Here is a 15541-nt window from a genome sequence, read left to right as displayed (position 1 = left end):
AAAGAAAAACTTTAAAGATTTAATTGAAAAATTAAACATTGGGAAAGACAGGAAATTTTTCAAACAAGCCGATAAAACATTTGAAAAAACAACAATTAAACATTAAAAAGACAAAACATTTGGAAGTCAAATCAGACATTAGAAAAGAATAAAAGGTGAGAAAAGAGCAAAACAAAACATTTAAGAAGAATCAAACTAAAGACAAAACATTTGAAAAGACACCAGTTAAACTTTAGAAGATCAAATTAAACAGAAGAAACAATAAAATGATCAAAAGAGCAAAAACAGATAAAGGTCTTCAAGCGTTTTCTAGTCTGAAATGAAAACATCAAGTTGTTTCTTCAAACATTTCCTCTTTCTATGTTCTTGGTTTGATTGTGGACAGATTTACTAAGAACTCATTTCAGAAAACTGCTTTCCAGATAAAGTCTACTAGTAGTTGAAGGCATCGATCAAACTAATGTTACCTTCTGATCTCCACAAACTTTACTGTTCAGTGAAGAGAATCAAAGTTTGTTCAGGATTTCTAAAAAACCCACAGGTGAAGGTCTGAGAAGAACTCAGATGGATGGTCTAAATGTGAAATCAAGACTCATGGTCACAAGTTTTAAGGCTTCTGTTAACCAGAAAGTTCAAACTAACAGAGAAGTACTGAGAAACTTTTAAAACTTCAGCCGTCAGACTGTCTGAAGGTTCACACTAACAGAGAACTACTCAAGAACTTAGAAGATGTCAGTCCTTGGACTGTCTGAAGGTTCAAATTAACAGAGAACTACTCAGGAACCTAGAAGATTTCAGTCCTCAGACTGTCTGAAGGTTCAAACTAACAGAGAAGTACTGAGAAACTTTTAAGATTTCAGCCCTCAGACTGTCTGAAGGTTCAAACTAACAGAGAACTACTCAGGAACTTAGAAGATATCAGTCCTTGGACTGTCTGAAGGTTCAATCTAACAGAGAACTACTGTGGGACTTAGAAAATTTCAGCCCTCAGACTGTGTGAAAGCTCAGGTCCTGAGGACTTGGGAGGTGTGGAGGCTTTGGAAAGTCTTGAAACTGAGGGTTCCACCCTCCAGCACAAAGGCTGAAGTCCAACCTCCTGAGAAAAACGGTCGAGTCGAGACACGAGTTAAAAAAAACTTGAAAATGACAAAAAATAGATGATAAATGCGCAAAAAAAAGAAGAATTAGTATCTGAGCAAGTAGCTCAGGGGGATAAGAAGAGGACTACAGAGTGGAAGGTCACAGGTTCAAGACCAGCCACCGGCAGTTTTCTTTCTTTGTCTTTGCCAGGATTTTGAGAAAAATTTAAGAAGGGTCTGGTCTTGAACCAGCGACCTGCAGCTCCACAGGCAAATCCTTAACTCACTGAGCTAAAGCTGGGGAACAATTGTCCGTATAAGATGGGGAAGAAGGGGGAAGAGGGGGAAGAGGGGGAAGAAAAAAAAGGGAAAAAAACAACCGTGGCGTGAGTTCGAATCCCGCTCAGAACCATATGGGTAATAATTGCAATTTGTGTTTAGGTGTTAAATTCCAAGTTCTCTCAATGACTTAAAACTTTAAACACTCATAACTTACTTATTCTTACAACTACAACAAAAAATGTAGAACTATAATAAAGAATGTAGGTGATTTAATTGTTGTAATGTACCTAAAGTCATCTACAGTCTATCTGTATTATGGAGTCGGATTTACATTTGTTGTTGGCATTATGACATTTAATGCCATTAAAGTTTCAACACAGAAGAGAGATGACACACCAGTGTATACAATTACATGTATTTGAAACTAGATGTCACTGAAATTTCACATAACTGGACATATTTTACAACTATTTTACAATAAGTAAAACAACAACAACAACAAAATGTTACAAAAACTTACAATAATGACACATTCCGGTAAATAAAACTGCTAGCACTCAAAGAAACATTAACATATGCACAATATTAAAGGAATAAAAGGAAGAAAACTTCAGGATTTGTGAAAGTTTACCTAACTATTCCTTTACAAATCCTGAAGTTTTCTTCCTTTCCTTCACAGCAACAATCCTCAGAGGCAAACAACAACAGAATGATTACAGGTTCACTGGCTTTATTTTCTGCCTCATCATGTTCAGCCACTGTTCCTTGCTTACAGTTTCAGTATTTGGGCAATATATTTTGCCCTTATACTGACTGTGGCCAGTCTCTTGTGTGCGAAACTGTCCGCACTTCCCACAAGTATTGGATGTGACAGTCCGATTATATTTACGTTTTGCACCTGCGTCACCATCAGGTTGGTCAACAGTAGTGCTTGAGGCACTTGGACCAGGGAGAGGACTGGGCTGTGTCACAAAATGGACGTAACTGGGAGAACAAAACAGCTGTGGCTGTGGTGCTGCTGGTTGTGGGCAAATAGGTCTGAGGCTTGATTTAGCCCCTGACAGACCAGAGGTACCTGGAAGCTGCACTAAAAATAATCAAAAACACACTCAGCACACACAATTCTCTGCTGGTCAGTAAAATCTTTTGTCATGATTGGTGAAACTAGCAGCTGGTGTTATCTCAGTTTTCTACGACAATATAATACTGCATAAGTAGACTGCACGACTGTGGAGTCATCTTAATGAATCGACCGTGCCTAAAAAAACAGGAAAAAACATATAAAGTTGCTTGTGGTTTTCAGTGAAGAAAGTCAACAGTTTGGAAACAGCTTTTAGACGTAAATCCTATTACCTTCTGGGTATGAAATCCACACGAGCATCCCTGTGGCTCTGTCACGAGGGTCCTCTGGCCCCTCAGTTGCAGAGGACACTTTTTGATCTGTAACCATAAAGAATATGTCCTGTTGGTATGCATATACTTGCTCTCTGACTATGCCTTGACAAAAGTATGTAAAGAGTTGTTGTGTCAGGGATCTGTGGTCTCTCATCTTACCTTATGATAGAGGTCGTGCCATTTTTTTTGCCTTGGGGCAGGCCTGTTCCCAGCACTTGATGGCCAGACTCCTGTGGTGGAAAATGACCTCAGCCGAGATAGCCACACTCCGTCATCCATCGCCTTGTGTGTCTTTTTTGAAGCCATTTTCTGAAATAACAGTGCTACAAGGCAAAATATCAAGCAATCAAAAATGTGTGATATGAAGCAATGGCCAAATTAGGCTAATGTATTACCTCTGCAGCCTACAGTTTCATAAGAAAACAAGAGTTAATATGCTACAGCAATCAAGCAAAGCTGTTTATATCTCAAATCGGCAATCCATGACAGCACCGAATTAAAGTATGGCGACATCAGAGAGAAAGGGTAATTGAAAGTATATTTCAGGGATCAGTAAGTGTGTAAGTTAGCATGCATAACACATATAACTGAAGACACATTAGCATAATTGTCCGAATTATCCGGACAGTGGGTCAAACTAGCAAAACTTAGATTTGCCGTTATGTTTAGAAAAGCAGTTAATGCCACAGACCTAACGTCAGCATTCCTTTACTGACATTTACTGACAGGCGGCCACCAAAATGCATATTTTCTGTGAATACAGACAATGACATACTGGGTTTACCTTACCTCCTGAAGGCAGAAATAGCTGAGAGTTTTTTTCCCGGTTTCACCCGGGCCGGCTTGTATTTTTCCGGTAGTTTATCCGAACGTAAACACAGAGAGCGGTCGGCGGCGCGCTGGGGATTTGAACGCCAACGCGTGATTGGTCGATGTGTTCGGCGTATCAGAGGGGGGCAAAATATGAATCCGGGCATCAGATTAGAGCAGAGGGGTGGAAGATGATCTGGCGGTTCTGATTTGTCCCGAAAAGAATGAGCAGGCGATATGAGTGGTTTTGAAAAGAAAGGCCGGGTGACGTGAGTGGTCGGGGAAAGATGATTCGGGCGACGCGACTGGCCTCCCCCGTACGGACGAGCGGCTTCCAGGTACCGCCACAGATCAGATACAAAGACATAAATTCGTCGTCCCTTTGACATCGTAGTTCCTGAAGTGACCACATGGGTGGAGCCAAGGTGGAGTCAGGGCGGAGAGTAGGCGGGGAGGTGGGGGGCGGCCTCCCCCCCTCTACTCCCCCACCGCCCTCCACCACCCACCACACCTTCCCCCGCCAAAAATTAATCAGTGTAATTCTGAAATGGTAACATCCAGTCACAACACTATTCAGGTTAAATGGAACGTATGGCTTCTGGCACCACGCCGCTGCCCAAAGAGATGACAGGCAAATACCGTGCCCAGATGGCAGCGTCACAGGAGTGAGAGGCTGAGGAGGACAGCAGACTTTTGTAGATATACTGGACACCAATCAAATCACTCCAGAAGACAGAGCGACCACAGGTAGATAAAGGTTCAGAGGCAAAGTAGCACCATTTTTAAATTGATTTATTACTGTAAATCAGTAAAAAATAAAATACTGCTAATCAGTAAATCAGTCAGCCCACAATTACTACAATTCTACAATGTATGTCTCTTTCCTTTGACTTGTTATTTGTACAATATACGATGTATATGATGGCGTTTTTTTCAAATCAAAGGCTCTACTATGATGTTTTCTAAGAGACACACCATGCTACTCTGGTTGTTCTGGCTTTGGGCTGCTGCACTCCTCCTCTGTTGTTTTCTGGATTGTACTCAGCTGCATGTCTTCGTCCACCCGGCCTCCGTTGACTCGTCCCGCCTGCCGTCTCTGGAGCTGAAGCTGGATTGGAACAGACCAAAGTACAGTCCAATCACGATGCCAGCTGCCTCTCAAAAGGCTCCTTCATCTGGCAGGTGGCAGCACTTCTTCTGAGGGGAAGCTGAGCTGGTCCAGCAGAACTTTGGAGATGTGTTCCAGTGGTTGGTGGATGTGTGGGGAGATAGAGAGGGACCTTTGAATTGTTCACAAAGGAAAACAGGGAACCCATTGGTAGTTTGAGTTTAGGATGCTACTGCGGTGTGTTTTGGGGTTTAAAGAGGTGAACAGGAAGAGTGTTTTTTTGTATTGATTATCTTTTACTTTGTTCCTGGTTGGAATGCCCATCAATGTCAACATGAAGTTCACTTTTAGTTCTGTTTATTTATTTTTATTTTACTAACACCCATTTGCTTTTAACCCCCTCACATGTTGTGTTGTTGTAAACTTACTCTTTCAAATAAATACTCGTCTAACCCTCTGGAAACCAGCGTTTGGACTGTTTTTGTGTTGCTCCTCACCGACTTCAGACAGCCGGGACACAACAACGTTTTGTGGACTAAAGGCTAAACTATGAGGTTTTTTCCACATTTTGGACGACATACTAAACTACGACGTTTTTCTCATATTTTGGACGACATACTGAACTATGACGTTTCAGTCCAATTTTTGACATCTTCAGGACAGGATGTCTCCTCATCTGTCATCATTCATCTGTAAAATATTCTTTAAGACCATTCACATAAAAATCAGTGAAGTTTTACTGGTATACACATGTGGACAAAATTGTTGGTACCCCTCAGTTAATGAAAGAAAAGCCCACAATGGTGACAGAAATAATTTGAATCTGACAAAAATATTAATAAAAATTCCATGAAAATTAACCAATGAAAATCAGACATTGCTTTTGAACTGTGGTTCAACAGAATTATTTTAAAAAATAAACTCATGAAACAGGCCTGGATAAAAATGATGGTACCCTTAACTTAATATTTTATTGCACAACCTTTTGAGGCAATCACTGCAATCAAACCATTTCTGTAACTGTAAGAAAAGAAAAGAAAAAAGACAAAAACTAATATTTTCAGCTGAACTATAGACAGACTTTGTGATTTTTCTGCTCACATGTTGTGTTGTTGTAAACTTCCTCTTTCAAATAAATAGCCTCCCAACCCCCTGGAAACCAGCGTTTGTCCTGTTTTTGTGTTGCTCCTCTGCAACCCTAGACAGCCGGGTCCTAATGTTTTTTGAGCAAGACACCATACTATGACGTTTTTACAATGATGGTTCTACTATGGAACCAGTTTGACATGTTCAGGTGTTCTTTGTGTGAAAACTCAGAGATTTCAGGGATCGGAAGGTGGTTTTCAACTTTCTTTGTTAACTTTCTGCCTCAACTTTAAATTTCCTTCACTAAGCCAGCCCTCTGGGCTTCCAGGAAGCTGTGTTCCTATTGGCTGTCCAGGTGGCTGCTTGGTGTTATCAGGAACACCTGAGCAGCTCAGTGTCTTCCTGCTTCATGTGGCTGCAGACAAACATTTCCTCTGTTTCTCTTCACCACAGAACTGGGTTTGGTTCCATTGCTTTAGTTTGTTCTTTAGGCGTTGGCTTGCAGCTTCCAGCAGTAAAATCATCTGTTTCTTGGTGTGTTTTAGGGCTTTGTACTGGATAGTTGTCTTGGTAAATGTGGCTCTTTAGCCACAGTTAGCACATGGTGCTAATGTGTGCAGTGATTAGTGGATTTGGTGCAGCTGAGTTGTGTCTTTGTCTTGGCTGTAGTGAGTCTTCAGAGGTTTCTGGTCAGACACATTCTGTATTCTTGTTTGAGAACCAGCGTTGGTTGTCCAGAAGGTAAGAGTTCCTGTCCTGATTCTCTGTTCTCAGAGGTTCTCTGGTAGGCTGCAGGAGACTTTAGCGTTTGGGTTGTACTAGTTTGGTTATTGTATGGTTTCATTTGGACGACTATCTTGAGGCCCCTCCATGTGGTTTAGTGAGGTTTTCTGGAACAGTTCTACAAAGCAACCTGCAGCAGAAGAGACTTTGAGAGTTTTTAGGAAGTTCTGGAGACCAGACTTTAGAGCAGCACAAACATTTGTCAGCAGTTTGAACAGGAGAAGGTGAGCTTCAGAGTAGAAATGAGATGGAAACCTTCTTGACCCGTGTGGTGAGGTCCTGTACCAAGAGTTTGAGCAGGTTGTGAAGAGTCTGTAGTTCTTTGGTCTGAAAGCACAAGAAGAGTCGACTCATTAAAGGAGAAAACAGGAGATATTGTTGCTTCTTCTGTCGCTCTGCAGTTTCCTTAGACTGAATATCAAGTTTATATGTTAAATGATTTACCATGTGAGGCCAAGAAGACTTCAATAAACTCCCTCCATCCCCTGAACACAACACATTTTATTACCGTTACATCTTTTTTTTTAAATGTTTTTGAGATTTAATCATAGTTTTAGTAGGTTTTTCTCTTTGCTTGTTTAGTTTTGTCATCTGTGTGAAAGGTGCTAAACAAATAAAGTTGAATTGATAAAGTGAATAATTGACTAACTCATGATTGTGACAACAGAAGTATTTTCATTGTGATTTAAGGATTTGTTTCATTTTGAAGGTTGGGGTTAAAATATTGACAGACAAAAGATTAAAGAAAAAACTACATTAAAAAAAGCAATTATATCAAAGGAAAAAAGCATTTAATACAATAAAACTTTTCAAAAGAAAATTAACTGTTAAATACAATTAAATTATATTAAACAGACAAAATATTTAATTAAATGATTAAACAGAAGATACAAAACATGTAATTATGAAATTTAACAAAATTTTTGAAAGAAAAATATTAAACATTAAAGATGAAATATTTTAGATAATTAAACATTTAAAAATACAATTAAACAAGTAGAATATTAAACATTTAAAAAATACAAAACATTTAATTAGATTATTAAACTTTTAAAAAGACAAAACATTTAATTAAAAAATTTAATTTTTAATTAGAAAATTAAATCTGAAAGACAATAAAACTTTAAATAGGAATTAAACAGAAAATACAATGAAGCATTTAAAAAGAAAATTAAACATTAAAAGGTGGTAAAACATTTAAAAAGAAAAACCTTAAAGATTTAATCGAAAAATTAAACACTGGGAAAGAAAAGGAAATTTTTCAAAGAAGCCGATAAAACTTTTGAAAAAACAACAATTAAACATTAAAAAGACAAAACATTTGGAAATCAAATCAGACATTAGAAAAGAATAAAAGGTGAGAAAAGAGCAAAACTAAACATTTAAGAAGAATCAAACTAAAGACAAAACATTTGAAAAGACACCAGTTAAACTTTAGAAGATCAAATTAAACAGAAGAAACAATAAAAGGATCAAAAAGAGGAAAAACAGATAAAAGTCTTAAAGCGTTTTCTAGTCTGAAATGAAAACATCAAGTTATTTCTTCAAACATTTCCTCTTTCTATGTTCTTGGTTTGATTGTGGACAGATTTACTAAGAACTCATTTCAGAAAACTGCTTTCCAGATAAAGTCTCCTAGTACTTGAAGGCATGGATCAAACTAATGTTACCTTCTGATCTCCACAAACTTTACTGTTCAGTGAAGAGAATCAAAGTTTGTTCAGGATTTCTAAAAAACCTACAGGTGAAGGTCTGAGAAGAACTCAGATGGATGATCTAAATGTGAAATCAAGACTCATGGTCACAAGTTTTAAGGCTTCTGTTCACCAGAAAGTTCAAACTAACAGAGAAGTACTGAGAAACTTGTAAGATTTCAGTCCTCAGACTGTCTGAAGGTTCAAACTAACAGAGAAGTACTGAGAAACTTTTAAAACTTCGGCCGTCAGACTGTCTGAAGGTTCAAACTAACAGAGAACTACTCAGGAACCTAGAAGATATCAGTCCTTGGACTGTCTGAAAGTTCAATCTAACAGAGAACTACTGTGGGACTTAGAAAATTTCAGCCCTCAGACTGTGTGAAAGCTCAGGTCCTGAGGACTTGGGAGGTGTGGAGGCTTTGGAAAGTCTTGAAACTGAGGGTTCCACCCTCCAGCACAAAGGCTGAAGTCCAACCTCCTGAGAAAAACAGTCGAGTCGAGACTCGGGTAAAAAAAAAACTCGAAAATGACAAAAAATAGATGATAAATGCGCAAAAAACAGAAGAATTTGTATCTGAGCGAGTAGCTCAGGGGGATAAGAAGAGGACTACAGAGTGGAGGGTCGCAGGTTCAAGACCCGCCAGTGGCAGTTTTCTTTCTTTGTCTTTGTCAGGATTTTCAGAAAATTTAAGACTTGTCTGGTCTTGAACCAGCGACCTGCAGCTCCATAGGCAAATCCTTAACTCACTGAGCTACAGATCAGATACAAAGAAATAAATTCGTCGTCCCTTTGGCATCGTAGTTCCTCAAGTGACCACATGGGTGGAGCCAAGGCGGAGTCTGGGTGGAGTCAGGGCGGAGAGTAGGCGGGGAGGTGGGTGGCGGCCTCCCCCCTCTACTCCCCCACCTCCCCACACCACCCACCACACCTTCCCCCGCCCGACGAGTTCTTCGAGTCTCCACGAGTTCTTCCAGTCTCCACGAGTTCTTCCAGTCTCCACAGGTTTTCCCCAGTTTCTGGAGTTTCCACCAGGTCGGAGGCAGAACAACTTGTCATGAGGAGGTGTTGAAGTCGGTCAGGATGGACTGACTTTTTACAGCGACTAGAAGGAAGACCACTAGAAGAGCAGGTCTTTAACCACCATCCATAAAATCCATGGAGTCGCTCCAGAGAAATGAAAGAAGGTCAACTTTTATCAACCTCCATCCACATGTTCAACTTCATATCTTTACTTGGACATTTTTAGCACCACAAACCTTTAGTATCACACTTTATTGTCATTTATTAGGACTTTAATGGAATCCACCAGCAGATTTACTTTTTGTTGACAAACTTTATTCTTGTCGTCGTGGGACTGCAGTATTTAAAACTCTTCCTTCTATTTGACCTCATGTTTATTAGTTTTAGTGGAGAAAATTATTTTAATTGTCCATTAGTCTCTTAAAAACCAAATAATAAATTGGATTAGTCAAGAGCTTTAAATTTCTTACTTTGTCATATTTTAAATATGACAAAAAAATATAAAAATAAAGCGTCTTGAGACAATTTGACCTGTAATTGGCTTTATATAAATAAAATTGAATTCAAATTGTATGTATCTTGTAATGTTGGAGTAATTCAGCCATATATGTTGGAAAACACATTTTCTTTGTCCATTAATCTGTTGATTGTTTTCTCCACTAATTCATTTCTTGTTTTGCTTTATAAAATGTCAAACCCAAATATATTCAGTTTACTGTCATAAAAACCAAAAAGATTTACATTCATGATGCAGGAATCAGGCAGTTTTTCCACTTTTTATCTTAGTTTAGTCAGAAAGATAGTTGATAATGTGTGAATTGTTGCAGCTTGTGAGCCGTAAAAGGTTTTAATCTTTGGGGCCAAGTGTCAAAAAACACTTAGAAACCAACATCAACAAAACACTCAACAAAGACTTAAACATCATTAAAGGGAAATCCAACTTTTGCATGACAATGTCTAATTAAAGTACATTTATTTCCAACGTAAATGTGTGATATTCATCCTCTGGAGCTTTCTCTTCACATCGTCTTCCACCTGGACTGGTTTGGTCAGGAGCATGTGCAACAAACATTTGAAAAACTGCACTTTAACATCAATGAATGACACTGAAGTTTAATCTCTACATAAATGAGACTGAGTCTCGATGTGCTGCTCTGTCATTAACTCCTAAGTTTAGGGAAAGTTCAAACAAAAGAGGACAGTTCAGATCAGACTTGAGAATGAGCTTATTCTGAACAAACATCTCAGACTTTCTGAGCTTCAGCACCTCTAGCAAGATATTTTAACAACAAGCAACTCAAGAGATCCACAAGTTGGAGAGAGTTAGCTTTAGCTGAGCCAAAGAACATGTGGGACGCTAACCTAGCAAACATTTCAGACTTTTCTCTGTGAATTCTGAGAAATAATTTCCTATTTAATGACAGAGCTACACATCTTAACTCAGTCTCATTAAAACAGACTCTAATTCAGTGTCATCCATCCATATTAAAGTGCAGTTACCCAAAATGTTTGTTGCATGAGCTCCAACAAAACCTGTCCAGGTAGAAGGCCACTTTGACAAACAGGAAATGGAAGATTCCAAGCAGATTTATAGAAGGGGGAACCGGACTGTACTAAGTGTGGTCGAGTATAGAGGGGTGTTTTGTGGGTTTTTAAGGCTGATAATGATTATTAGTGAGACATTTGGAGTAGATATTCATTTGCAGTAAATGAAAGTATTTAAAATCTTGGAGTTAAACTTAGAAGAACACAAACTCTAACAGAAAACTTTGATACGTTTTTGTTTTGTTTACAGATGTTAAGTTAAAGGAGTTTTATTCGTGACGTATAACCAATCAAATCACTCCAGAAGACAGAGCGACCACAGGTAGATAAAGGTTCAGAGCCAAAGTAGCGCCATTTTTAAATGTATTTATTACCGTAAATCAGTAAAAAATAAAATACCGATAATCAGTAAATCAGTCAGCCCACAATTACTACAATTCTACAATGTATGTCTCTTTCATTTGACTCGTTATTTGTACAATATACGATGTATATGATGGTGTTTTTTCATACCAAAGGCTAAACTATGATGTTTTCTAAGAGACATACCATGCTACTCTGGTTGTTCTGGCTCTGGGCCGCTGCACTCCTCCTCTGTTGTTTTCTGGATTGTACTCAGCTGCATGCCTTCGTCCATCCGGCCTCCGTTGACTCGTCCCGCCTGCCGTCTCTGGAGCTGAAGCTGGATTGGAACAGACCAAAGTACAGTCCAATCACGATGCCAGCTGCCTCTCAAAAGGCTCCTTCATCTGGCAGGTGGCAGCACTTCTTCTGAGGGGAAGCTGAGCTGGCAGCAGAACTTTGGAGATGTGTTCCAGTGGTTGGTGGATGTGTGGGGAGATAGAGAGGGACCTTTGAATTGTTCACAAAGGAAAACAGGGAACCCATTGGTAGTTTTAGTTTAGGCTTCTACTGCAGTGTGTTTTTGGGTTTTAAGAGGTGAACAGGAAGAGTTTTTTTCGTACTGATTATCTTTTACTTTGTTCCTGGTTTGAATGCCCATCAATGTCAACATGAAGTTCACTTTTAGTTCTGTTTATTTATTTTTATTTTACTAACACCCATTTGCTTTTAACCCCCTCACAGGTTGTGTTGTTGTCAACTTACTCTTTCAAATAAATACTCGTCTAACCCTCTGGAAACCAGCGTTTGGACTGTTTTTGTGTTGCTCCTCACCTACTTCAGACAGCCGGGACACAACAACGTTTTGTGGACTGAAGGCTAAACTATGACGTTTTTTGGACCAAAGCGTTTTTTGAGCAACATGCTATATTATGACTTTTTAGACCAAAGGCTATACTATGACAATTGTTGTGCGACATGCGAATTTAAAAAAAAAAAAAAAAAGACACAGCAAAGCAGGGCAGTGGACTGACACAGTCAGTTAAGGTTCACCTCTCATCTCTTCATGGACAGATGACTGGAGGCTGGAAACTCCTCCTCACAATCACTCATCTTGTGGACTTCAGTCAGTCTGAGAGGAAAACCAGCAACACTGACTGAGAGTTCAGGAAATAATAAAAGTCAAAAGAACACACAAGTTCATGTTTGTCTTCATTCAGGTTCTTTGTCCACAGAAGTGAACTCTGAAAAAATCCTCAGAGAGAAAACTGACTCAGTGATTGAGACTCTCACCTGCCTCCACAACCAGGTTTCTTCCTCCTACTGAGTCTGAACTGGCGACAGCTGTAGTGTTTCCTTCCTGTTCTCACAGTTCTTCCTGTGCTGATGCTCCACCTCATCCCACTGCAGGATCCATTTAACCTCCACAGGAAGACTTTAACTGCTTCTATTTACTGCACATACTAACTTTATTAATGACATTGTGTTTCCTGACTCATTATATTTGACCCCTTGCTAACAAATCCAAATGTTTACGACGTCTACAGTCCATCTCTGACACGTTAAACTCTTCATTTGTGTTGGAAAACTGTCGCACAAACCACTCTTCATCACTCAGTCTGAGAGTTAAACTAGCAACACTGAGTGACACACAAGAAGAACCAAAACAAACAAGTCTGTTCCAGAATCATTTCAAACTTTCAGATAAGAAAATAAAACACAGAGTCCAGAGAGGAACAAAACCAGTCAACAGTCCACCTGGTAAATGAATACATCCTGATTTTCTGTTACAGTCCACAGACAGACAGCTGACTGAGAGACTCTGACAGGACAAAAATAAGAATATTGGACCAACACTCACCTTATTGTCCTCCTCTGTCCACTGTAAAATGGAGTCTGAACTGTTCACTTCTCTTTCTCTTTCTGTTCTCAGAGCTGTTCTTCTTCTGATTCCTGGAAATCACATGACTCCAGCTAAAAATAGGATCCTGGGATGGAAACAAGCATCTGCATCATTTTATCTGATGACACGCATTAGAGATGATTGATCCAAACTGATGCTGTTTACTGCTGTGGAGACGTCAAATCAGCAGAAAAGCAGCACATTCATTCACGGGAAATATTCACTATTTGATGGACACAAAAATCTCACTGTCATATTATTTTTCACATGGTTCAGCCCTCGCTAACAGCTGCATGAAGCTAATTAGACCACTGAGTTTAGTTAGCAGACAACCAGCTTCATGTCACTGTGCCACTCTTTATTACTAATATTCAAGTCCACTCACTGGTTACAGATTAAAGGAATTAATAAATCACACATGTGGATTTACTAAACAAGTTTAAGTACTAAGGCTAAGATTTTACAGTCGTGTGTAAAATATAAATTTATCAGATTAAAGTAAATATTATGAAAAAGAATTAAAAATCAAATCAACAAAACATACTGGCTGAATAATAGTAGCAAAACTACTAATATGTTAAATTGTGGAATGTTTGCTATTAACTGAATGGTGTCAGAGTAAAGTCTAACTTCTTACCTTCCAACTGAATATGGTTTGAACCATTTACTTTACATGGATTTTAATCAGGGTCAATAAAATCAACTGTCACTGTGATTCAGCAGCACAAAGTTTGTCCTGAGTCTTCCTGGCTGTAAACCTGCTAACTAACAGCTAACTAGGTCAAGCTGACTAAGTAGACAGTAGCTCGGTTAGCTAGCAGCTAGAATGACTCTCACACGTGTTGACTCTGTTTGTGTCCTAAAATCCAGCTGTCAGCAGCACAAACAGCCGCTGTGGCCGCAGTCTGACTGAAGAGACGTTAGCTAACGGATGCTAACCTAGCTAACGGAGCTAACGCTTATTTCCGTCCGTTAGCTAGCTAACTCGTCATAAAGCCTCCTGAATGAGTCCAGTTTGTCTCAGTCAAACTTTACCGATCCTCCCTGGAATAAAACACCATCTTCCTCACCTCAGCTGTGATATACTTATTTGTTATAAGCACCAGGAAATATAGCAGAGACGGTGGTAGCTAACGAACAATAACAATACGGCTAGCGACAAGGGACATAAATGGCAAGGCCGGATTGGATTAAACGGAGCCGACTCGTGTTTTTGATCCATCATGTGATTGTGGAGCTTTAATGTGTGATCAGGATGACAGATGGATGGATGTTGGGATATTTCTCTTCTTGTCCAGTAAAACCCTGACAGACTCGGGGCTGTATCCTGGGACGTCCCACACAGAACATGGACTGAAGACTTTAGGAGTTTCTTAAAATCATCTCTTCAGACACACTGTGGCAGCATTTCCAGATGACTGAAGGAGCTTCACCTTTTAAAGTCGTTTTTCATCATTTATTTCTCTGAATTTCTGCATTCTGTTACAAGAGTCTCTTTCGTCCAATGAAACCATCAAACTTCGTGTCCTCAGTTGTCCTCAGACGACACTTCATGGAGCTCATTTTAGCAGCTTCCTGATCAGAATAAAGCTTCAGATTTTCGTTCTGTTCTTCATGATGAACTAAAACTGTTCAGGTAGTGCAGTAATACTCAACACTGTGCAGTACTCGAGTAAAAGTACTCAGTTACTCCCTGAAGCTGATACCTGTGGAAACATGGTGTCAGAGTGCCATCTGCTGGTGGTCTGTTGGTACTGCAGCTTCTTTCATATCCAGAGCATCAGATGCTTTGTTGGAGATGAAACATTCTGAAGGAGCTCTGAAGAAAGTCCACATTTATAAAAGTACAAGTTCAGCTCAGAACTACAAGTGAAAAAGTCTCGAATGTAAATCTGTTTTGGTTCCAGTCACTCTTCACAAGTTTCACTATTTCCTGACATTTTATAAAGCAACCAGTCAGCAGACTGATCACCGTCCATCCATTTCCTCCTCTTCTGGTGCCTGCAGTGTTTTTCAGCTCCTCCTGGAGAATCCCAGGTCAGACGAGATACAGTGCTGTGAAAAAGTATTTGCCCCCTGCTCAAATTCTAATTTTTTGCATATTTTCCCCACTTTAATGTTCAAGATCATCAAACAAATGTAAATATCAGACAAAGATAACCCAAGTAAACACAAAATGCAGTTTTTAAATGATGATTTTATTTATTAAGGAAAAAAACCTATTCAAATCTCCCTGGCCTTGTGTGAAAAAATAATTGCCCTCTAAAGCTAATAACTGGTTGGGCTGCCGTCAGCAGCAAGAACTGAAATCAAACATTTTCTATAACTGGCAATGAGTCTTTCTCATCTCTGTGGAGATGTTCTGGTCCACTCTTCATTGCAGAATTGTTTTTATTTCAGCAGCACTGGAGGGTTTTCCAGCTTGAACGGCCTTTTTCAAAGTCATCCCACAGCATTTCAATCAGATTCAAGTCCAGACTTTGACTCGGC

The 15541-nt window shown here is 39.3% G+C and overlaps 1 long non-coding RNA gene across 2 annotated transcripts; it reads right to left on the bottom strand.

Annotated features, from left to right (window-relative positions):
- Positions 1 to 2028: 2028 nt before the first annotated feature.
- Positions 2029 to 14188, bottom strand: LOC118471009 (uncharacterized). Of its 2 annotated transcripts, XR_008600307.1 has the most exons (8): positions 13689 to 14186; positions 13010 to 13136; positions 12202 to 12280; positions 11356 to 11658; positions 3546 to 6870; positions 2916 to 3079; positions 2715 to 2801; positions 2029 to 2619 (listed from the first exon to the last, which is right to left on the bottom strand). It is a non-coding gene; the product is annotated as an uncharacterized LOC118471009 (long non-coding RNA). The 2 variants fall into 2 exon arrangements; XR_008600306.1 differs by having other exon boundaries at positions 2916 to 6870; positions 13689 to 14188.
- Positions 14189 to 15541: the final 1353 nt, after the last annotated feature.

Source organism: Amphiprion ocellaris, chromosome 22, assembly GCF_022539595.1.
Source record: "Amphiprion ocellaris isolate individual 3 ecotype Okinawa chromosome 22, ASM2253959v1, whole genome shotgun sequence".
Lineage (NCBI taxonomy): Eukaryota > Metazoa > Chordata > Actinopteri > Pomacentridae > Amphiprion > Amphiprion ocellaris.
Note: the sequence above shows the minus strand (reverse complement) of the source record. Positions and strands in the feature narration are given on the sequence as shown.